The following is a 24,429-nucleotide window of genomic DNA, read 5'->3' as shown; positions in this document are numbered from 1 at the left end:
GCGTGAACATGCCCTTTCCCCCAAAACACACGCTATTTTAACTCTTGTACTTTTTTGGCTAATTGAATTGTGTAAAAAACAAAAAAGGAATCAGGAGATAAAGCTGATGTTGTTTAAGGGTACAAATTTGTAATGAATAACAAATAAGCCACACTGATCAATGTAGGTATAATGAATATAGACAATACTGTACTATAATTATGTGATGTGATAACTATATCTACAAAGGTAATCATATCACAATACATACACATATCAAAGTAACATGTTGTACATCTTAAGTTTACATGGTTATGTCAAATACATCCAATTTAAAAAATGGAATAGAATCTCATTATTATTCTCTATTATACTACCCTGAGTACCTTTTCATTATTTTTACTCTAAATCCTAGTTTTTTTCATCTTATTAAAAGAATAATGTTTATTGCAAAAAATTTAAGAACTCTAGAGAAGCAAAAACAAAATAAAATCATCCATGATTCCACCACACAGATCACCCATACTAACATTGGGAGTATTTCTTAACTTTTTTTCACTTAATAACATATTACGAACATTTTTTCCATATCATGTCATTAACTGTTCTTCTCCAACATCAGCTTAAATGGCTGCATCCTATCAATGGAATGTTTCTGAATGAGCATTGACATTTACAAGATGACATTTTTGGAGGACTGATTTAGGAGCAAGATTTGGGATAGGAAAAGCCTGAAAGCAAGAAGTCAGGAAACTACTGAAATAATACAGGAGTGGTGACAGTGGAATTAGATGACAAGGTGTGAATACAGAAAACATTAGGAAGAAAGAATCAGTTAGCATCCATGATGGAGGGTGAGGAAAAATTCTAAGCAAAATCCAGCAGGAGAGCCCTGGTTTGGGGATCATAAATCTGGGAGATGCCTTGAAAAGGGACAGAGATCATCTTTTCTATCTTAGTGGTTCAGTGGTCAAGAAACTTCCTGCCAAGGCATGGGACATAGGTTCAATCCCTGGGTCAGGAGGATCCCTTAGAGAAGGAAATGGCAACCCACTCCAGTATTCTTGCCTGGTAAATCCCATGGACAAAGGAGCCTGGCGGGTTACAGTCCATGGGGTCACAAAGAGTCAGACATGACTGAGCAACTCAGCATGCGTGCAAGCACACAGGATAAGGTGGAAATACCACAGGCTTGAGTATTAAAAAGACAGCATTGTGCATCGCTGCTTTGTCACTTATTGTGACCTTTTTCAAGCCTCTGAACTTCCTTGACTTTTTTTGTCTATAAAATGAGAATGATATTTATCTTATAGAGTTGTTGTGACATTAAATGAGACGATGTGTGTAAAATGCTGGTCAACAGCCAGCAATTATTTAAGAAGTGGTGGTTTCTTTTTATCACTCTAAGAATAGCAATAATATAATACACCATGCAACTTGGCTCCTCCCTAAAGGAGGAGCTCATGGATAACCTAGGCATATCTGCTCGACTGTGAAATGAAACTCACCAATGAAATGAAGTTAATTCCGAAACAGTCCCTTTCGTGAGTAGCTCTCTGCTGTAGCATGCAGAGCAGGCTGCGACTTACCTCCTGAGCTGAAGCTCCAGGGATGTGCCATGTGGTGGCTGGAATCATTCCATGTGTGCAGGATTCTTCCAGAGGTTTCCTGAGAACACTGAAGAGATGGCCACAGTGGAAGCAATGAGCAGCTGAAATCAATACCACAGAATTGGTTCTTACTCTTTTTTCTTTCCTTTCCCTTCCATCAGTGCAGAAGGAACTCAGGCTTGGTATTTAGCTCATTTCAGGGTACAGGTGCTGATTGTAATATAGCTGGAGGCAAATCAATGTCTCTCAGTTGTGGTCTTCCTTTCTTAAAGTGGAAATGTTACTTCCTAGAGTAAGTCTGAGAAGCAAATGGGGTATTGCATTTGAAAGCGCCTAGCATGTGTCCAAGAGGAGTAGACACTGAACACTGTTGAATTTCTTTTGAGGATCTCTCTAAGGCAATCTGTCTATAGGCCAGAAGAATTAAACCATGCCAGAAAATGTAGTTGTTTCAACTGCCTGGCAACCATCTAGTGTATGATTTAAAGAGACATCAGAATAGCTTTCACCCTACTCCCAGTCAGCCCCCAACAACCAACAAATCTCTGACATAGCAAGAAACACAAAATATCTACCCTTCTAATTTAAATCTCAGGAGACAGGTAAGGTGGTCTGGTATTGCCATCTCTTTAAGAATTTTCCACAGTTTGTTGTGATCCACACAATCAAAGGCTTTAGTGTAGTCAATGAAGCGTAAGTAGATGTTTTTCTGGAATTCCCTTGCTTTTTCTATGATCCAACAGATGTTGACAATTTGGTCTCTGGCTCCTCTGCCTTTTCTAAAACCAGCTTGAACATCTGGAAGTTCTCAGTTCATGTACCATTGAAGCCTAGCTTGGAGAACATTGAACATTACTTTGCTAGCATATGAAATGAGTACAATTATGCAGTAGTTTGAACATTCTTTGGCATTGCCTTTCTTTGGGGTTGGAATGAAAACACCTTTTCCTGTCCTGTGGCCACTGCTGAGTTTTCCAAATTTGCTGGCACATTGAGTACAGCACTTTCACAGCATCATCTTTTAGGATTTGAAATAGCTCAGCTGAAATTCCATCACCTCCACTAGCTTTGTTCGTAGTGATGCTTCCTAAGGCCCACTTGACTTCACACTCCAGGATGTCTGGTTCTAGGTGAGTGACCACACTATCATGGTTATCTGGGTCATGAAGATCTTTTCTGTATAGTTTTTCTGTGCATTCTTGCCACCTCTTCTTAATATCTTCTGCTTCTGTTAGGTCCAAACCATTTCTGTCCTGCATTGTGCCCATCTTTGCATGAAATATTCCCTTGGTATCTCTAATTTTCTTGAAGAGACCTCTAGTCTTTCCCATTCTATTGCTTTCCTCTATTTCTTTGCATTGATCACTGAGGAAGGCTTTCTTACTCTCCTTGCTATTCTTTGGAATTTTGCATTCAGATGCATATATCATTTCTTTTCTCCTTTGCCTTTCACTTCTTTTCTAGCTATTTGTAAGGCCTCCTCAGACAGCCATTTTGACTTTTTGCATTTCATTTTCTTGGGGATGGTCTTGATCACTGCCTCCTGTACAATATCACAAACCTCTGTCCATAGTTCTTTAGGCATTCTGTCTATCAGATCTAATCCCTTGAATCTATTTGTCAATTCCACTGTATAATTGCTAGGGATTTGATTTAGGTCCTACCTGAATGATCTAGTGGTTTTCCCTACTTTCTTCAACTTAAGCCTGAATTTTGCAGGTCAAGAAGCAACAGTTAGAACTGAACATGGAACAACTGACTGGTTCCAAGTTGGGAAAGGAGTACATCAAGGCTGTATATTGTCACCCTGCTTATTTAACTTATATGCAGAGTATATCATGTGAAATGCTGGGCTGGATGAAGTACAAGCTGGGATCAAGATTTCCAGGAGAAATATCAATAACCTCAGATATGCAGATGACACCACCCTTATGGCAGAAAGCAAAGAGGAACTAAAGAGCCTCTTGATGAAGGTGAAAGAGAGAAGTGAAAAATCTGGTTTAAAACTCAACATTCAGGAAACTAAGATCATGGCATCAGGTCTCATTACTTCATAGCAAATAGATGGGTAAACAATGGAAACAGTGACAGACTTTATTTTCTTGGGCTTCAAAATCACTGCAGCTGGTGACTGCAGCCATGAAAAAGATGCTTGCTCCATGGAAGAAAAGCTATGATCAACCTAGACAGCATATTAAAAAGCAGAGACATTACTTTGGCAACAAAGGTCCATCTAGTCAAAGCTATGGTTTTTCCAGTAGTCATGTATAGATGTGAGAGTTGGACCATAAATAAGGCTGAGTGCCAAAGAATTGATGCTTTTGAACTGTGATGTTGGAGAAGACTGTTGAGAGTCCCTTGGACTGCAAGGAGACCAAACCAGTCAATCCTAAAGAAAATCAATCCTGAATGTCCATTGGAAGGACTGATGCTGAAGTTGAAACTCCAATACTTTGACCACCTGATGCGAAGAGCTGACTCATTAGAAAAGACCCTAATGCTGGGAAAGATTGAAGGCAGGAGGAGAAGGGGACGACAGAGGATAAGATGGTTGGATGGCATCACCAACTCAATGTACTTGAAAAGAAAACTTAGACCCTATCACCAACACCCCATTTGCCTTAGATAACATGAAATGCACTTCTGCAGTTAAAAGATACTTCACCAGAGAATAGGGTGATCTGCCAGAGAAAGTGAACCAAGATTGATTTGTCCAATATCTACTACTATAAGGGCTTCCCTAGTGGCTCAGATGGTAATAAATCTGCCTTCAATGCAGGAGACCTGGGTTTGATCCCTGAGTCAAGAAGATCCCTGGAAAAGGGAATGGCAACCCACTTCAGTATTCTTGCCTGGAGAATACCATAGACCAGAGGAGCCTGGTCGGCTGCAGTCCATGGGGTTGCAAAGATTCAGACACGACTGAGCAACTAACACTTTCACTACTATAAGTCAAGCCCTCTTACATGCCCTGTATAATCTTATTTTCATGAGCCCTTGGGTAATATTACCCTGATTTATCAGATAAGGAGACAAAGACTCAGAAAGTTTAAGGAGGTATTCAACACAGTTAGAGGTAGCTACTTCCCCATTTTCACCTTCTTTAAAGTTAGTCTCCCAACATATAGTCCTATCATCTTGGTTGCTTTGGAGAAACACAGTGTCTTCTAGCCCGCCATAGAGAGGAAGCAATAAAGACCATGTTTCCATCTTTGTTCAGTTGCACCCAACGCTAGCTTCATCCTAAACTAGTCACCAGTTAACTTCAGTGGCTTGTGTGCATGCTCAGTCATGTCTGACTCTTATGTGGCCCCATGGTCTTCGCAGACCGCCAGGCTCCTCTGCCCATGGGATCTTCCAGGCAAGAATACTGGAATAGGTTGCTGTTTCCTCCTCCAGGGGATCTTCTTGACCCACAGGGATTGAACCCACATCTCTTACATCTTCTGCGTTGGCAGGCAGATTCTTTGCCACTACTATGCAGTGTTAAGCTCTACTATCTACTACAGTATTCAACTCTGTAGCTTTAGTATGTACTGTCAAGCCCACGCTGATGAAACTGTGGGCAGTAAAGGTGGAGAATTACATTTTTAAAATTAAAACCCAATTTGTTTACTCACTTGCTAAAAACAAACTTTCATAGTGTGAACTGGTTCCTGAATTTTTTTTTAAAGAAGCCCATTGTGTTTTCGAGATGAAGTGAGTGGAAATCTGCTGTTCCCTGCTGCCCTGTCTCCTGCTCCTTTCTCTTTCTCACCCTGTGTGCATCTATTACCGCTTGCTTCCGTCCAGAGATGCTCGCAGCTGTTTCCCTTCCTCCCTCTTGAGCGCTCTAGGGCAGCTTTCATTCTTCTACCTCGGCACGCCTGGGGCCACATGGAAACTCCCCCACCGTGTGATTGCTTCCACACTTTTCTAGGCTTTAAAGAGTATCAGCTGAGAACTGCTGATTGATCCCGAGTGGGGAATCCTCCCTGACAAAGCAATTTGCAGTTGATGAAGGAATGTTGAGGCGTCCTTTCTGCTTCCTGCCCCCACTCCCACATCCCGTCTGCAGGTTGATACCCTCCAAATCAGAGCTCACCCTTGCTAGGGCCTCCTTTCCTAAGTATTAATATTCCTGGGGAAGCTGACTTTTCTGTTTCTCAGACGCTGATTTTTTTCTGATTGAATTATGCTGCTGCTGCTGCCAAGTCACTTCAGTCGTGTCCAACCCTGTGCGACCCCAGAGACGGCAGCCCACCGGCTCCCCCGTCCCTGGGATTCTCCAGGCAAGAACACTGGAGTGGGTTGCCATTTCCTTCTCCAATGCATGAAAGTGAAAGTGAAGTTGCTCGGTCGTGTCTGACTCCTAACAACCCCATGGACTGCAGCCTACCAGGCTCCTCCATCCATGGGATTTGTCAGGCAAGAGTACTGGAGTGGGTTGTCATTGCCTTCTCCGATTAAAGTATAGTTGATTTAAAATATTGTGTTAATTTTAGTTGTACAGCAAAGTCATTCAGTTATTTTCTGATTACATTCCATTAAAGGTTATTGGGCTTCCCTGGTGGCTCAGATGGTAAAGAATCTGTCTGCAGTGCGGAAGACCTGGGTTCGATCCCTGGGTTGGGAAGATTCCCTGGAGGAGGGCATGGCAATCCACTCCAGTATTCTTGCCTGGAGAATCCCCATGGACAGAGGAGCCTGGCAGGCTACAGTCCATGGAGTCTAAAAGAGTCGGACATGACTGAGTGACTAAGCACAGCACATAAGCTATTACGAGATATTAACTATAATCCCCTGTGCTATACAGAAAATCCTTGTTGATTATCTATATTATGTATAGTAGTCTGTATCTATTAATTTCATACTCCTAATTTGTCCCTCTCTCTCCCCTTTGGTAACCGTAAGTTTGTTTTCTGTGTCTGTGAATCTGCCCTATCTTGTATATAGAGTCATTTGTACTATTTTTAGGTTCTACATATAAGTGATATCATGCAGTATTTATCTTTCTCTGATTTTACTAAGTATAATATTCTCTAGGTCCATGTATGTTGCTGTAAGTTGCAATATTTCATTCTTTTTATGGATGAGTAATACTTCATAGTTTGTGTATGTGTGTGTGGGCACATACCATATCTTCTGAAGCCAATTGTCTGTTGATGGACACTTGACTTGTTTCTATGTCTTGGCCATTGTAAATGGAAGACATTGATCATTTGAACCACTTGATCATTTCAGTTTTAAATTAGATTTCTAGCTAGACTAGAGGAGCTTCCACGGTGGCTCAGTGGTAAAGAATACACCTGCAATGCAGGAGATGCAGGTTTGATCCCTGGGAGAAAGGAATGGCAACCCACTCCAGTATTATTGCCTTGAGAACCCCATGGATAGAAGAACCTGACAGCCTACAGTCCATAGGGTCACAAAGAGCTGGACATGACAGAAGTTACTGAGCACACATCTACGCTAGATTAGAGATTTTATTTTGAAACTCAAATATGGAAAAGAATCAATTGCTTCCCAAGTGTTTAAGTTCCAGGAGACACAGATTTCTCCTGCTCAGGTAGCATGAATGGTTCATACCCTCTGGTACCCACCAAGCAACAGGAAACCAGTGGGGGGGGCTAAGGCAGAGCAGCAGATGCTGCTGATAATGTTATTTTTGGTTAACAGGGAGTTACTGCAGCCTCATCAGTGAGTGAAGGAATGGGGACAATAGCAAGCAGAGTTAGAGTGCTCACTTTGCTCCAGGGACTATGCTAGTCACTATCAAATATGGGATTTTATCAATCCTGTCCACAACCTTTCTAGAAGATTCAACCCCATGTTCCTAGAAAATTAAGACTTTCCAAGGACCTTTCTCCTACGTCAGTAATTTATCAATGAAATACCTGAACGCAGAGAAGTTAAATAGGGGCAGTGATGCAGGCCACTTGGTCCTCCGCCTCCCAGCTCAGTGTACTTTCCATTTCTCCACCACCAGCAAGGATTCCACATACTCAAAATTCACACTGGGAATACAGTAAGTGTTTCAGATTGTCCATTTCATGTTGTGACATCTGCTGTCATTTGGGGCTACCCAGGTGGTCCTAGAGGTACGAAACCTGACTGCCAATGCTGGGGACATAAAAGATATGGGTTCAGTCCCTGGGTGGGGACGATCCCCTGGAGGAGGGCATCACAACCCACTCCAGTATTCTTTTTTTTTTTTTTTTACTTTTTTATTGGAGTTGTCCTTTTTATTTAATTTTAACTCCAATTTTTTGGAGTTGTCTTTTTTGTTGTTGATTAACAATGTTGTGTTTGTTTCAGGTGTACAACAAAATGATTCAGTTTTACATGTACATGTATCTAGTCTTTCTCAAATTCTTTTCCCAATTAGGTTGTTATAGAATACTGAGTCAGAGAAGACACTGGCGACCCACTCCAGTACTCTTGCCTGGAAAATCCCATGGATGGAGGAGCCTGGTAGGCTGCAGTCCATGGGGTCGCTAAGAGTCGGACACAGCTGAGCAACTTCACTTTCACTTTCCACTTTCATGCATTGGAGAAGGAAATGGCAACCCACTCCAGTGTTCTTGCCTGGAGAATCCCAGGGATGGGGGAGCCTGGTGGGCTGCCGTCTCTGGGGTCACACAGAATCGGACACGACTGAAGTGACTTAGCAGCAGAATACTGAGTAGAGTTCCCTGTGCCCTACAGTAGGTCTTTGTTGGTCATCCATTTAAAATTTTTGCTGTTATTATTAAAAGTGGAACCAAAATCCCTAGCCTATAACAAAAATTAAATGTTATAATACATTGAAATAGAGCATCATATGGATTTTAGGGATATTGTATAATTTATTCACAGGTATTCAGACCATCTAAAATAGCTTAACATTCCCATGAAGGTTTTATCAGTACCTCTGCTCCAATATCTCGCCACCTTTATTTGGTGAGTAATTTCTAAGGCATCATTTATTCATTCTTCCAGAACAATAGCCCCAGGACCAAATGGCAGACCAAAGAATTACAGTGAAATCGATTAACATATAGTAGGTGGTGCACACGGTGAAAACATCTAGACAAGTGATAGAAGATACATTGATTAGCCACTCATTCTACAGGGATTTATTGTGTGCTTATTTGATTGATGCCGTCAGATTGCAGGGCGATCTAGTTTAAATAGATAAGGAGATTGTAAGAACATCAAGATATCAAGTGAATTGGAACTGAAAACTGGAAAGCCACTGAGGGCTGTTAAGATAGCCCTCCGCCCATCTTGCTCTCTGTGGGCATAGAGTGTTCAGGCTCTGATCCTGTTTGTGCAGTTCCATCTTCCTCCAGGACATCATATTCTTCTGATCCGTGGAGACCACTCCTCATTCTCAAGCCTGCATGTCAGTTTGTCTCTCCAGACTGTGGGTTCAAGCCTTGACTTGGCTTGTCTTTCCCACCTGGTTCCCACAATGATTGTCTCAGGTGCCAAATATTACAACTCCAAATTTCAGAAAGAGGAATGTAACTGGTCCAGCTTGCATCAGAAGTGGTCCAATCAGCCGTGACCACGGAGTCATGTCTTACGAGTATGGCCATCTCAGGAGGCCCCTTATCAGAAGTGAGAGGTTGGGGGACTTAGCAGGGAAAAGAGATGTGGGCTGATTGATTTTAAACACTAACTCTATGCTCTGTACAGCACAGTGAGGCAGAACAAACATGGCAGCATAGACAAAACTTTCAAAACCACCTTCTGCCACTTCCTAATTAATCTGGATAAGTTAAATGACTCTCAGCATTGATTTCCTTGTCTGTAGAATGGGGACAATAACTACCTCTAACTGTTAAAGTGGAGGTTAAATGAGAGGATGTTTGCCAAGAGTTTGGCACAGGACAGTAAAATGCTAGTTTCCTTTTGCCCTTGTTTATGCTAAGCTGTATGCCAAGTTTAGAAGCATCACCTCTCATAAGTGTTCTCATGGATGTGGAAAGCAAACCACTAGTATTTACACTACAGAAAAACCAAGAATTCTCTACAATACAGAGAGAAAATATTAAACAGACACTTTCCTTTCCCAGCATCTCTTTTTTTTGGTGCCAAATAACATTAATAATTAAAGTTTACATAGTGCTTGACAGTACAGAAACCATTTTTCTCTCCTGTCTCCTCTTGTTATAATGACCTTGTAAGGCTGATAAACTTATTAGCCTCCTTCTACAGCTGAGGTTAAATAAGCTAGTCAAGGTCACATGGCTTATAATCGACAGATTGGGATTTAAGCCTGATCCTTTGACTCTAAAATCTGTTATGCTTTGCAGTGCATTCACCAGAATCTAATTAAGCTTAGTGTTGACTATTTCAGGAATGGGCTCCCAGATGACTCTGGGTAAAGAATCTGCCTGCAATGCAGGAGAGGCAGGTTCAGTCCCTGGGTTTAGAAGATCCCCTGGAGTAGGGCATGGCAACCCACTCCAGTATTCTTGCCTGGAGAATCCCTTGGACAGAGGAGTCTGGTGGTCTACAAAGAGTTGGACAGGACTGAAGTTTTGGCACATTTCAGTAACAGACTGCCCAATTTATTATCTGGTTCCCTACCTCCTTTCCACCACTGCTCCAGGTAAAGTCTAAACACTGTACTGTGACTGTTAAGAGCCTTCCACAGTTGGGTTCCAGACTCTCTTTCCAGCCTCACAGAGTACATTGACCAAATACACCATACTCTTCTGTGCCTCTGTGGGTCTGCTTACTTCTTCCTATCCTAAAAGTATCTTTCCCTTTCTTCTAGTCTAGTGATGTCCCATAAAGGTCCAGTTCAACTGTTGCGCCTCTGGAAAGCCTTCCTTATAGCCCCACACCAGGCAGCATTATTCCTTCCCTCCTCTGGCTTCCCTTCAGTGTTTTCACACAGCCTTGAATTAAAGCAGCTACAGACAATGACAGGAACAGAAGACTCTTCACCTTTGTGTCCTCAGAATCTATCAGAGCACCTCGCACACAGTAGACACTCAATAAAAGTCTACTGAGTTGAATTGGTTGAAAGTACCAAAAGTTGTATAACCACAACAGATCTGGTTCTGGAAGAATGTCTTTTGGTCATTACAATGATCTGCATATACTCTGCCTACCCCAGAGCACTGTAAATGAGATCAGAGCCCTTTTCTGATGCATCACTGTACCCCTGAAAATGCTCAGCATGCTTTGTTCTTTTTGTTTTTTAGTATTCATTTTAAACTTTTTACTTATTCGGCTGCACCAGGTCTTAGTTGTGGCATGTGGGATCTTCCTTGCACCACGCTGGATTTTCCAGTGCGTGCACACAGCAGTTGCAACACGTGGGCTCTCTAGTTGCCCTGTGACATGTAGGATCTTAGTTTCCTGACCAGGGGTTGAACCCAGGTCCCCTGCACTGCATGGTGGATTCTTAAACACTGAACTACCAGGGAAGTGCTTTATTCTTAATAAATACACAATAACATTAAAGAAATAGGAATTCCTTAAAGATCTGACATGATTATGTGAAGAGAATTGTAAAATATGCGAGTTAAATTTCATGCCTTCTACTCAAAGGGCATAAGTACTCTGAGGTTTTACCTTGTAGAGTGTGCCCAGGTAAATGGCACCTGGCTTGAGCCAATTCCATTGTGGAATGCAAAATTCAGTGAACCCACACCATCTCAAATCCCTCACAATGCCAGGAAAAACCCATGCTCGGATCAGGCACCAGTTTCAAATATTTCCTCCAAGATGGCTCAAGGTACCTAAGAACAAACGATAATAATATTTTAAAAGCAAAACAAAACACTTGTGAGCTGGGCCCTGTCATCATGTTACACTGTGGTCATCCTACTGGTAATTTATAAGACTCAGGGAAAACAGTGGTTAAAGCAGGAACTGTCTCTGCTCCAGCTTCCTCACCTAAAAAGGGGAATGATATTTGTAATGAGTTCATCAGGTGGATGTGAAAATTAAATGAGTTAATACACAGAGTTTAAAACAGTGTTTGCCACATGGAGCACATGTTGCTGCCGCTGTTATTAATGACAAAACAACAGGGCGATTTCAGAGGGAAAATGCAAAAAGTTTGCCAACCTTCACTAAACTTCCCTGGTGGTGCTAGTGGTAAACAACCCACCTGCCAATGCAGGAGACATAAGAGATGAGGGTTCAATCCCTAGGTCAGGAAGATCCCCTGGAGGAGGGCATGGCAACCCACTCCAGTATTCTTGCCTGGGAAATCCCATGGACACAGGAGCCTGGTGGGCTACAGTCCATGGGCTCGCAAAGAGTTGGACATGACTGAAGTGACTTAGCACACATGCATACACGCACCAAATTCTAGGCCCAAGTTACTTTGTTTTACTGACCTAGATTTCATGACTAGACCTGAACACTAAAGGAAATCATTAGGCATCTTTGACTCCGCCCTTGAGTGTATGTGAAGCCTGAGTGGTTGTTGGAGATCTTTCCAAATCTCTAGTAGGTCCCCTGGACTGGATAAAGTGAAAGATGAAGAATGAAGCCATCTGCCCTCTTTCCTGACCATCCCCGTGCTGCCCTCCTTCTGCTCGACCCTTTCACTAGTGTCTGGGAGCACCCTGTGCCTCATTCTCCCCCTGTCAACTGTTTTCCAGTGTCTTTTTGTCTATTAGCCCTTTCCCTGTGACCATTTGTCTGCATTTGTATGACACTCATCATCTGGCTGATATGGGTCCCCGTACTTTCCAACGTGTTAAATCTTACTTCTCAGACAGCAGTGAACTCGTCAAAGGCAGGGCAGCACCTGTGTCTCAGATTAGTCTGTGCTCTGAATTCCTGCTGCCTGCTCTGTAGGGCGGTGTGTGACTTTACCCTCATATTTTGTTGTCTCTCCAGAAAATATTTTTTAATGCTTGTGATAGACAGCAAGGAGATCAAACCAGTCAATTCTAACGGAAATCAACCTTGAACATTCATTGGAAGGACTGATGCCAAAGCTGAAGCTCCAATACTTTGGCCGCCTGATGCGAAGAGCTGACTCATTGGAGAAAATCCAGATGCTGGGAAAGATTGAGGGCATGAGGAGAAGGGGACGACAGAGGATGAGATGGCTGGATGGAATCATCAACTCAATGGACATGAGTTTGAGCAAGCTCTGGGAGATGGTGAAGGACAGGGAAGCCTGGCATGCTGCCCCCCATTAGGTCAAAAGGACTCGAACATGACTGAGTGACTGAACAACAAAAATAGGTTGAGAGAATCTAGTCATGTATTGCAAAAGACCTTAGAAGAAAATGTAGAGTAACACATACCAGGTATTGTCTAGATGTTTAAGTAAGTTTTTCCTAGGTGTTCATTTTAAACCCTCTTCTATTTTCACGGAGGGTGCTGCTCCTTTGACATTTGTCTAGAAAGGAAGAGTTATTCCTGTCCAGGTAGGTGCCAAGTCCAGTCCTACCTAGTTTTGAAGCCAGTCTGACAAAAACCCATGCTTCTCCAGGGGCTCAGACCTTCACCCAGTAGGTCTGGAACTGGTCTTATTGCTACTCATCTGCTCCCTATCTTGTATACTTGATGTTGAGCCTGACAAGCCATAGCTATGCCTTTCTCCCGTCAGAAGGCCCAACTCAAGTGACTGGGCTTCTCCATCTCTTTCCTACTGAATACTTCCCTTGTGGGCTGGCAGTCTGCCTAGACCTCCAGCTCCACTTAGTCAGCCAGTATGACCCTGTCCACTCCCCTCCCCTGGCAGGGGAGCAAGGCACTGCCAGCTAAAAGGCTTCATCGTTCAGTGCTCTTATGGAACAAGCTGTTTGCCAAAGATGAAGGCCAAGAGCAAGGTCAATTCACTGCTGGGAAATGCTTAATAATGGCATGCTGACCCAGGACCAGGAACCCAGAACCAAGCTTAAATGTATGTTACTGTGCTCTACTGATTGCTGCCATATTGATTCATTCTACTGGACTTTCTTAGAAACCAACGGCTTGAGTCAAGTGTGAATTCACTGACTCCTACAGTGGGTAGTTGGGCATCTTTCTGATGAGACCCTGAGCCAGGTTTGATTCCAGCTTCTCATCATTGCCTCCAGCCCCTACAACAGAGGGCTTCTCAGGTGGCTCATTGTTAAAAAAAAAATCCACCTGCCAGTGCAGGAAATGCCAGAGACACGGGTTTGATCCCTGGGTCAGGAAGATCCCTTGGAGAAGGAAATAACAACCCACTCCAGTATCTTGCCTGAAAATCCCATGGACATAGGAGTCTGGTGGGCCTACAGTCCATGGGGTCTCAAAGAGTTGGAAATGACTATTCTTACACAGCAATTCCTCTGACATGAGTCTTTCTAAGGTTTTCCTTCATGGGAACTAGAGATCAAAATAAATCTAAGGGTGAGAGAACACACCAATCCTTACATGTTACCTGGAGGCCCTGGCCTTAGCACCACACCAAGCTGAATCCTTTAAGGGAGCTCCAGGAGCTGCCACCGGCTCATCAAAACAGGGTGCCCTGGTATGGTTCTCCACCCCTTGTTCCCCCTAATGCTGTCATTTCCAACTAGGAAAGATTTTATTCGGTGTGCCTGTTTGCCAAAATTCATATAAATCAGGGTGTACAGTTTGCAAGACTAAGATTTGATTAATCTTAAAAAATTTAGAAGCTGCATGAGTGGGGTTTGAGATTAAGTGTGCAAAGATGTTTAGGAGCAGCCTCCCCACAGCCTTCAGATTGAGATGGATGAGGAGCAATACTGGGTTTGAGCTGCCCATAATTGAAAAAGTATGTGCCCAAAATATCATATTTATCCTTCATTTCTCCAAGAGCCATAACTCTAAGGCCTTCTGTTAGAACCTCAATAAAATGAATGTCTTCAGCTTTAAGAGTCCCGGATACTCTCGGCGTTTATGATACTTATTATAGAACAGGGTTGGAATGCTGTGGATAAAAAGTATTGTGGGGAAAGAGGGTAGTCACTTTCCTAAAGGGATCTGGCCCCTAGGATTCCCTGAGAAAGCAACACCAAAGTGTAGATAAGTTGCACTGGTGAATGAGTGAATAATAGGAGGGACTGCTGATACACAAATAAAATCTGCCAGCCCCAGGGGGCTGTGCCCATAGCAGCCACAGCATCCTCCCAGAAGGCACCCAGGGCACATTCAGAGCTGCTAGGGGCCTGGTGCGGGGGCCTCCATTCACTCTCTGTTGTGCACAAGTGAATGTGATTCCCGAAGTTGTGCAACAGGGTGGCTGTGAGTAGCTGGAACCAAAGGAGAGACCAAAATGTGGGCCCCAGGGACAGGATTGTAGGTCCACCTGCCCTCACTAAGCTCTGAAATTATGACAGTAGCCCCTTCAGAAGAAACTGAGGGATGACATTCATAAAAGCACTCAGCAAATGCCAAGCACCTACTCTGGCTGCAGTCTCTTACCTGCCATGACTCTGCTGCCTGACTACGACTTCAGTGGGCCAACACCTAATCTGCTGCTCACTCCCTGACCACCCACCCATATCCTTTCCCATTTCACCCATCCCTGCTTCCTTAACTCTTCTTGTTTTAAATGACATAATACAGACCCCCAAACAGAAGCAACTGTAGATCAGACCTTGGACTTCAAATCTGTCCTGAAAATTAACTTTGTCCTTTTCTCCCTTTGGAATACTTGGATGTTGACATTTAAAAGTTCTGTGAGTGCTTTGTGTGAGTGCATTTGTATTCACACCCATCACCAATACACAAATAATTCACAGATGACGTTTCTAGTTAAGGGCAGGCCTAGGGCTATAAAATCAACTTTCAATGTGAATTGGAAATTAAACTTAAGTATTAAAAAGTTGGCAAGAACCTTAACATAAGATTTTATTTTCACTGCAAGTCTGTTGAGTTTGAAGAAGGGTCATGCCTAGTAGCTAAGTGGAAGAGTGCAATGTTAGAAAAGGAAAAGAGGGTGATTGTCCTTGTTTATACTTTTAAAGGTATAATGCAGGGTCGAAAGAGATGATATCAATTAGCACACTATTCTGACCATCCATTGGAGCTGGTAGAGTTAGCAAAACAAAGAATGAATGGGCAGGTCAATTGACTCCTGGCTCTGTATTGAGGATTACAACAGGGCATTTCACAGGTAGCAGCCCATCAACGCTCCTTGGGGAACTGTATGGAGTGCAGCATCCCAGACTGCCCTGAGGTCCTGAGTAAAGAGCTCTGGGTGGTCAGGGGACCATACCGAGAAACTCACATGCTTAGTGAAAACCTGCTCACCAAGCCTCCGTCTATACCAAGGACACCCAGGGGTTCATTTGATTATTCTTGAAATTTATTCATAAGTTTAAATTTTCATAAAATAAGAAGTAAAGTAAAACAAACAAACAAACCAAAAAACCCATCCTCTCCTTAAGTGCCTAATCCTCCGAACACCCACACATCTCAGAAACATAAGCACATAAGACAAAGGGGAAGTGGAATTCACCTCCAGCCCTAGTTCTTGGCTCAGTATGGAACTGTGTGTGCCTTGAATCTCTTCTGCACTTGTTGAAAAGCCACATAGGGGATGCTTAGTCAGAAGTCTGGCCACTTCAGATGAGACCAGATGACGGACTGACAGCATATACGAAGGGGTACTTTTGTCCCTGACCCTCCCGAGGACAGAAGAGGGGCCCTGCCAGACCCTCAGGTGTAGATGTGTTTTCCCCACCGAGTGACAAGCCACAGTCAGAAATTGTTTTCCTAGGGCCTAGGAATCCAACATATGTGACTGATTAGAGCTAATATCTCATTTCTAATTCCACTGATTCCTTGAAAAGAGCAAATCTCAAAGACCATGGCTATTCTTAGCAATTTCATCTCCTCCCCCATGGTGCTCACTGCCCCCGAGCCAGGGAGAAGGTGGCCAGCAGGGACTGTCGCCAGATGCGGGTGGCAAGGACTCCTGCTGCCCTCGAGCGTCGGTGGGACATGGTGTCCCGAGGACATGCCTACAGTCAGAGCAACACAGACCCACACATGGGGCTCTTTCGCCTCCTGTCTCTCCGTTTCCAAGCCACAGCTGTGGTAGAGCCACCATTAATAATGAGAAAGCTCCTTTCTGGGCCCACAAACTCTCCGACTTCCTCATCCAAGATACATTCCTTTTCCCTGGCCCTTTAATCTTCCTGTGGTTTGGTAGGAAAGCCTCTCCATGGCCTTCCTTTTTGTTACCACAGGAAACAAAGGAAAACCTTGGGTCCCATCCCTCCAGACAGAAGATTTTAGTCCTCAGAGTGAATTTCTCAATGTAGACATAGCAGCGTCTCAGGACGCTTAAGCAGCGTCTTAGGCCCCTCCGAACAGAACTGAGGAACAAATAGAGTTGGACCCGCCCGTTCAGCCATTGCGAGCTGTGGCGGGGAGGGGGTGTCCCACACACCTCAGTGGTTTTCCCTGAAGTGGCCTCAGTGAGTGTTTATTGAACTGAGTTAATCACATGAACTCTGCCTCAGCATTCTTTAGGCGTAGCCAGCCCTCAGTTTTGAGAGAGCCTGTGGTTACACAGATGACACCTCAGACCCAGAACAAATGACCTGATGCCTATTTTCAGCACCACCACCATGCAGTTGTGTGATCTCAGGCAAGTGTCCTGACTTCTCTGAGTCTCACTTTCTGCATCAGTGAGAACAAGAGCTACTAAACGTTTTCTATGACCTCTTCAAGGTCTGAAGAGGTACAAGTGCCTTAAGTGAGCATCCCCACCAAATTGCCGAAGGCCATTATACATTTCGGTGTTCTGGTCTCTATTCTTCTGGCTTTGAAAGTAGATCATGATGAATGCAAACTCAGGGTTCACATTCATACAGCAAAAATCAGAGCCCCCAAAGCAGCGCTGGGGATAAAAATGATGATAAATGGAAACTAACTCTATCATCCAAAAATACCCCCTCAAAACTCTGAAGAAATATTGATAATAACTCTCCATCTGCTGAATAAATCAGAACAAGACTGGAGATCCTACCCAACATTGTTTGAGCATGGAGGACAGCCAATAACGTACTAGAGTTTCATGAAAACTGATCTCAGGAGGACTGACATAAATAAAACATGTCAAAGTTTTAAAGAGGAAAGTGAAAAGAAAAGGGACAGCAGAAGTGTTTTCTGTTTACTATTATCCTCATTGTAAAGAACTTTTGTAGAAAGAGCACAGGTCTGGGACTCAAGATGCTTGACTTCCAGATACTCTGTACCACTGATGACCACCTAAACTTTACAGTCATTTCACCTTTCTACGCAGGCTACTTTGCCTGGTGATTGTGAGAAGTGGATAAAAAAATTAAACAAAACATATAAAAATTTATTTGGGAAAAAGCTGCCCCAAAACCTAAGATGTAATGTGAACAGACTGCATGGTTAATTACAAATAACAGCGGAAACTCCTCTCAGTACTAAAGTGAAAGAGCTGAGGGAGGGAGCATCTGCTTTAGGGCTCCCCCTGCAGGTTGTCCCAGATGTTGACACCAGGCTAGAGCCCAAGATTTCCAGCCCTATGGGACCCTCAGGGGATCTGAACTCAGCCTGGGCTAAGCAGTGAGACCTGTGGTGGGGATGAATGAGGGGGGAGCTGAGTGAGAAAGCTCAGTTTAATCTCTACTGCCAAGATTCCTACAACGCTATTAAGGCCCACCGGGATCCTCTCCCCACTGACAAGTCCCAGATCTGTTGGAAAGGGCCCAGATTTTTAACAGGGTCTTAGTTATCCCAGCCTCTTGCTCTCTTCAATCTAAATATTCTGGGGGAAAGCCCAAGTTCCCCCAAAATTCCCTCAAAGTGCTGGGTAGCTCTGGGTAGCCTGGATGGTCAGTTACTACTTAGGATGGAAGAGGGGTGAGGGGATCTCTACCAGTTTGCAGAACTGTTGGCTTATATATCGACTCTTGGTGCCTCCAGTGAATATCTGTTATGTTCCCCAAACAATGTTATAAATGTAGTCTACAGTTGAAATGACTAATCAGCCATATAATGGACCAAAATATCTTAGGTTAAAGTAAGAACAGCTGTAATGATTGTAGTACATAGTTGGAAACTCAAACTGGGACAAATCCAATAATTTATAGTTATCTCTGCATGTTTACATAAATGTGGTCAAATGCCAGGATTGCTAGCATATACCACATGGAAAATAAAACTCATTCTTTTGGAGGGGAGAGAGGGGGTGTTCTCTTAGATATTCTGTCCAGGAAAGAACCTGAAAATACATGGCACAGAGAGTAGGGCATGCAATCTGAGATACATACAATAATCTTCAGGAGAGTTCAATACCACACACACAAAAATTCTTCTGTTTAAAAGTCGTGTTTTCTAAATTTCTCCTCTTCCTTATCCTTCTTCCCCAGATCCTGAGCTTTTGATGCTGATGAAATGTCTGAATCTGTTGCTTCAGGGGCACACCCCATTATTCTCAGGCTTCTGGGAGGCATGGGGGTATCAGAGATCATGTGTGACTTTTTAATATAGATGCAGGGTAAAGTGATCCCCACAGAGAAAGAAAAGGGGTTTGAATTATCACTTGCCTTGTCAGCCTTGATAGGGTCAATTTCCACAGATTTTAGGGGGAGAAAGTTGTGTTACTTGAACAAAATAGGTATCCCAAAGAATCTGAGAATTTTAGCATTGGAGGGAAATTTAAGAATCATTATATATTACTGACCAAAAAAAAAAAAAAAAAAACACCTGTTGCCTAAAGAGGGAAAGTGGCTTATTTGAAATGTATTAGCATCAGAACCGGAGAAGGCAATGGAACCCCACTCCAGTACTCTTGCCTGAAAAATCCCATTGATGGAGGACCCTGGTAGGCTGCAGTCCATGGGGTCACTAAGAGTCGGACACGACTGAGCGATTTCACTTTAACTTTTCACTTTCATGCATTGGAGAAGGAAATGGCAACCCACTCCAGTGTTCTTGCCTGGAGAATCCCAGGGACGGGGGGAGCCTGGTGGGCTGCCGTCTCTGGGGTCGCACAGAGTCGGACACGACTGAAGCGACTTAGCAGCAGCAGTAGCAGCAGCATCAAAACCAAAGCTTCCACTTGAAAATATGCATAAACAGGAAAAAAAGAGTGAAAGAGGAAAAGGGAAACAAAGGAAGATGTTGGTTTTGCAGCGAGAGACAGAGAGAGTCAGAGACAGAGAGACAGAGATACAGAGAGAGGCAGAATAAAGAAGAAACTAAGAGATAAGAGAGAGAAGAGCCAATCTTATAAGAAGACAGAAAGCAGAAGGGTTGTTGCACAAATATGAGAAAAATATGCCATGGTATATATTTAACAATATCCCACTGTTCCCTTTCCTGACTCCTCTGTGTACCAACCAACCCTCCAACTTACCAGACGGCATGTATCTTGAAATAATCTAGAGTTCGGGGCAGTCACAAGCACTGGAAAGCCTGCCATCAGCTTTAACAAAGATATTTTTGTCTAATTTGGACCATTTTTGAAAGAGACCTGAAAAATCATCTTTTCATTTTTGGATTTTTGTTTTTTTCCTTCCCAGCCACACCTAAACCATTCCAGAGAGATGAAACTCTCTAGTGATCCTATTCCCAGAAGGAAGCAGACTGTCTTAAAGCATCTGGCCTGGGGCCCTCGTGTTGTCACAGCTCATAGCTCATCTTTCTCTGTGCCCTGAGCAGCTGATCTGAATACAGAGTTTACGTGAACTTCAAAGAAAGCTGGCAGGATGGAGTTTGGGGCCTCACTGCTTTTAATCAAGATGGATTCAAAACTTTTGCTTATCAAGTAGAAAACTAAAACCAGCAACGGCAAATTAATTGACACCGACTAAAAAGGAAATGGCAATCAAAAAGGTGCACGAAACTCAATAAAATTATATTTAAAGCGGTAATACTCTCCTCCCAGTTGATGATGGATCGAGTTTACTTCTTGCCTCCATAAATAATATTAGCTCATGAAATTAGATAGCCTCCTAATTCTATGCAGGGAAACATGCAAAAGCTCAAAAACATTGTTTCCACCTGCATGTCATGATGATGCTATTCCTTTCTCCTTGACGGGGGGCTCCCTGTCCAAGCTTTTTGGCCAGCTGGTGGGAGCTGCGCCACTGGCCACTCACCCTGGCTCTGCACTTCAGTGTACCATCACTCAGCACTCCACCTGCTTCTTCTCCTCTCGAGCTCTGCTTCACACAGGGACCATCCACATGGAACACATCAAGTGCTGACTTGGGATCTAAATTGTTTTTCCCCAAGTTGGTCTCCCTCAGGAAAGCACTGAGTCTGGCACATCATAGGTGCACAGAAGGAACTTCTTAAGTAAAGGAGGGAAAAAGAAACCCGCATTCCTGTAACATCACCCCAGCACCCAGCACCATGAGAAGCATGTACGAGATGAGCCTCGTTCACAAGATGGCGACAAGATGGAGTCCCTATCACTCTAGACTGGGAAGTTTGCTGAGTCCCTTACTGAGAAGATACTGCGAGCCACTCGGAAGCCCTTCTGTGTCAGAGCAGAAGGAAGAGTTGAGGAGGAAGAAAGGGCAGACAGGGGAATAGGTCCCTGGAGCCAGTCCCTGGCTACAAATATCTCACTAACTTCTTCATGGGCTACATTTTTTTTGCTGTTCTCTCCTTCTTCTAATACAAGCAAACGTGATTTCTAAGACTTCAATTTCCCTCACCCTCTTATAGACATCAAAGGAGAAAGTGTTCAAAAACAGAACCCAAAGGGAAAAAAGATAAGCACTAACATATTGGGTGTTTCTCACTCTCCCTTAAGGAGGTTTTTCTAGTGACACAAAGAACATCACCCCCTTTTCCCACCCTCTGTCCACTCCGAGTCTACCGCTGCTTCTGCTGTTCAATTCTCTCCAAGTAAAGATGCAATCAAGAGAAAGATATGCACAGTACTCTAGCAGTTTACTCTTAAGGCGAAGAGGAGAAGCAAGGAGTAAGCTAGAGAGAACTAGTAACAAAGGCAGATCTCTCCAGAGACACATACAGTATTTTTAAAAAAAATGCTTTTCAAAGAAGATAAGTGGTCAATAAGCACATGAAAAGATGTTCAGCATCATTAGTCATTAGAGAAATGCAAATCAAAACCAAAATCAAAGTGAACTATCCCCTGCCACTCACTAGGATGGCTAAAGTAAAAATGACAGAAAATAACAAGTGCTGATGAGGATCTGGAGAAACTGGAACCCTTGTATATGACTAGTTGGAATATAAAATGGTGCAGCTTTTTTAGAAAGCAGTCTGGCAGTTCCTTAAAAAATTAAACGTAGATGTCTATATGACCCAGCAATTCCACTAAGTTTATACCCAAGAGAACTGAAAACATGTACACTCAAAAGTTTATAGAAGCTCAATTTGTAATAACCAAAAGATGGAAACAACCCAAATGTCCATCAACTGATGAACAGATAAAATGTTGTATATCCATCCAATAAAATATTATTTAGCCAAAAAAGGAAAGAAGTACTAATACATGCTACAACATGGATGAACCTTGAACAGATGATGAGTGAAAGAAGCCAGATACCAAAGTCCACATACTCTGTGATCCATTTACGTGAAATGTCCAGAACAGGGAAACCTAGAGACAGAAAACAGACTAGTGATTGCCAGGGACTGGAGAGAGATGATAATGCAGAGTGACTGCTAAGGGATCAGGGTTTCTTTTAGGAGAAATGAAAATTTTCCAGAACTAAATAGTGGTATTTGCTATGACCAGTGCATTCTCTTGGCAGAACTAGTCAAAGCTATGGTTTTTCCATTAGTCATATAGGATGTGAGGGTTGGACTATAAAGAAAGTTGAGTACCAAAGAATTGATGCTTTTGAACTGTGGTGTTGGAGAAGACTCTTGAGAGTCCCTTGGACTGCAAGGAGATCCACCAGTCCATCCTAAAGGAGATCAATCCTGAATATTCATTGGAAGGACTGATGCTGAAGCTGAAACACCAGTAGTTTGGCCACTTGATGTGAAGAACTGACTGATTGGAAAAGACCCTGATGTTGGGAAAGACTGAAGGCAGGAGGAGAAGGGGACGACAGAAGATGAGATGGTTGGATGGCATCACTGACTCTATGGACATGAGTTTGAGTAGGCTCCGGGAGTTGGTGATGGCCATGGAAGCCTGGTGTGCTGCAATCCATGGGGTCACAAAGAGTCGGACATGGCTGAGCAACTGAACTGAAATAGTGGTGACAGTGGCACAACCTTTTGAGTATATTAAAACCCACTGAATTGTACACCTTAAAGTGCAAACTGTACGGTATGTGAATTACATACCTGGTGGTTCAGAGGTTAAAGCGTCTGCCTGCGTCTGCCTGCAGTGCGGGAGACCTGGGTTCGATTCCTGGGTCGGGAAGATCCCCTGGAGAAGGAGATGGCAACCCACTCCAGTATTCTTGCCTGGAGAACCCCGTGGACGGAGGAGCCTGGTGAGCTGCAGTCCCCCGGGTCGCAAAGAGTCGGACACGACTGAGCGACTTCACTTTCACTTTCAAAAAATATTTTAAAGAAGATTTTGGTATTGCTCAAATGACATTTAAGACCCTGCTGGGAACTCTAATATTAACTTGGAAAGTTTGTATAGTTACAAAGAGCACCAGCCTCTCCACCTTTCAGCCTCCAACTCTAACCCCAGTGAAGCCCAGATCCATTCCTATATAGCTACTCCTAAAGGAAAAAACAAAAAACAGGAGGACAGACATCAATCGGTGATTATAGGTGAATTGAGGCCCATCTAAAGTTTGTGAACATTCCTTGTGAGGAGTGGGGAGGAAGCTGGATGGAGAAACGCAAATAAAGGAAGATGAACCACCACGTTCCAAGAAGGGGTCACACACTGAGTATGAAAGGAAGGCAGTGTCTCCTAAGAGGTCTCTTCTGAATCCCTCTCCAAGTGTTGATTCTACACTAGTGTGGCCAATGTAACCCACTTACTTTGGTCATTTCTGAGCAAAAGTGAGGCTTGTCTGCCTGCTGGGCTTCTGCTGGGGTTCCCACTTTGCTGGCCTAACCTCTCCCCTTCTCTCTCCTAGGATGTGTAACGGCCTCTGAAGGGCTGCCAGTGTACTGCATGACTAGTTGCTTATTTGTTTTTAAAGTTAAACTCAAAAAAACCAAAATGATATCTTCAGAAGATACTAGGCAACTTTTTTTTTTTTTTGAAAATAGCTTTTATCTTGTTCTTCTGCATCATGGAAGAAAAATGGGTACTTAACAAGAATATTTTAACAAATTCACAAAGAAAGAATAATAGAATGTCAGTGTAATCTTAATGAATTAACAGAGTGTTGGACATCAATGACTACTATTACCATAAGGAAGGCTTTGAGACATACATGCCTCCTGATGAAGAACACTTCACCCATGAGGTTGTTATGACCAAAAGGGGGGGAAAAAAAAAGACCTGAATTGGGATAAATGGAAACATAGAGGTTAGAGGAAAAGATTAAGCTTTGCTCTGGGGAAGTAATCAGCAAAATCCAGACTATAGGAAACTGCAAAAAAGTGATCCAGTTTCTTCATTAAGTGAATTGTAAGGAAAAATAAAGTCATGGAAGGGAAAATCTATGGATTAAAGGACATTTAAAAGATAATTTTAGAAACAGGTAAAACCAAACTAGTGTTTAGGAACATACACCTAGGTGGTAAGACTAAAGAAAAGTGGGAAGTGGTTGCAATAAAAGGTGGATGGTGGTTACTCTAGCAGAGAGAGGGGTGGTGGTTGAGGCGGGCATTTAGGGGCTTCTGGGGTGACTGGAAAAATTCTCTAATCATGGGTAGTGTTTACAAGAGTCCTGAGTATTCTTGCCTGGAGAATTCCATGAACCGAGGAAACTGGCAGGCTGTAGTCCATGGGTTCACAGAGAGTCAAACATGACTGAGTGACTGAGCACGCATACATGCATGCACA

The 24,429-nt window shown here is 43.2% G+C and overlaps 1 long non-coding RNA gene across 8 annotated transcripts in view; it reads right to left on the bottom strand.

Annotated features, from left to right (window-relative positions):
* The window catches only part of LOC147376189 (uncharacterized), a 31,448-nt gene extending 25,793 nt beyond the window's left edge, over window positions 1-5,655 (bottom strand). For 2 of the 8 annotated variants that reach the window (XR_015160834.1, XR_015160827.1), the window contains exon 1: window positions 1,569-2,135. This is a non-coding gene — a long non-coding RNA (uncharacterized LOC147376189). Of the gene's footprint in view, window positions 1-1,568; window positions 2,136-5,209 lie in introns of those variants that run through there. The other 6 variants (XR_015160832.1, XR_015160829.1, XR_015160831.1 and 3 more) reach the window with 6 other exon arrangements.
* Between the last annotated feature and the right edge of the window lie 18,774 nt (window positions 5,656-24,429).

The sequence above is a fragment of the Bos grunniens genome, chromosome 3 (assembly GCF_055505025.1).
Source record: "Bos grunniens cultivar Pamir isolate PY7600 chromosome 3, Bosgru_T2T1.0, whole genome shotgun sequence".
In the NCBI taxonomy this organism is placed as follows: Eukaryota; Metazoa; Chordata; class Mammalia; order Artiodactyla; family Bovidae; genus Bos; species Bos grunniens.
This window is presented reverse-complemented; position numbering and strand designations above follow the sequence as displayed.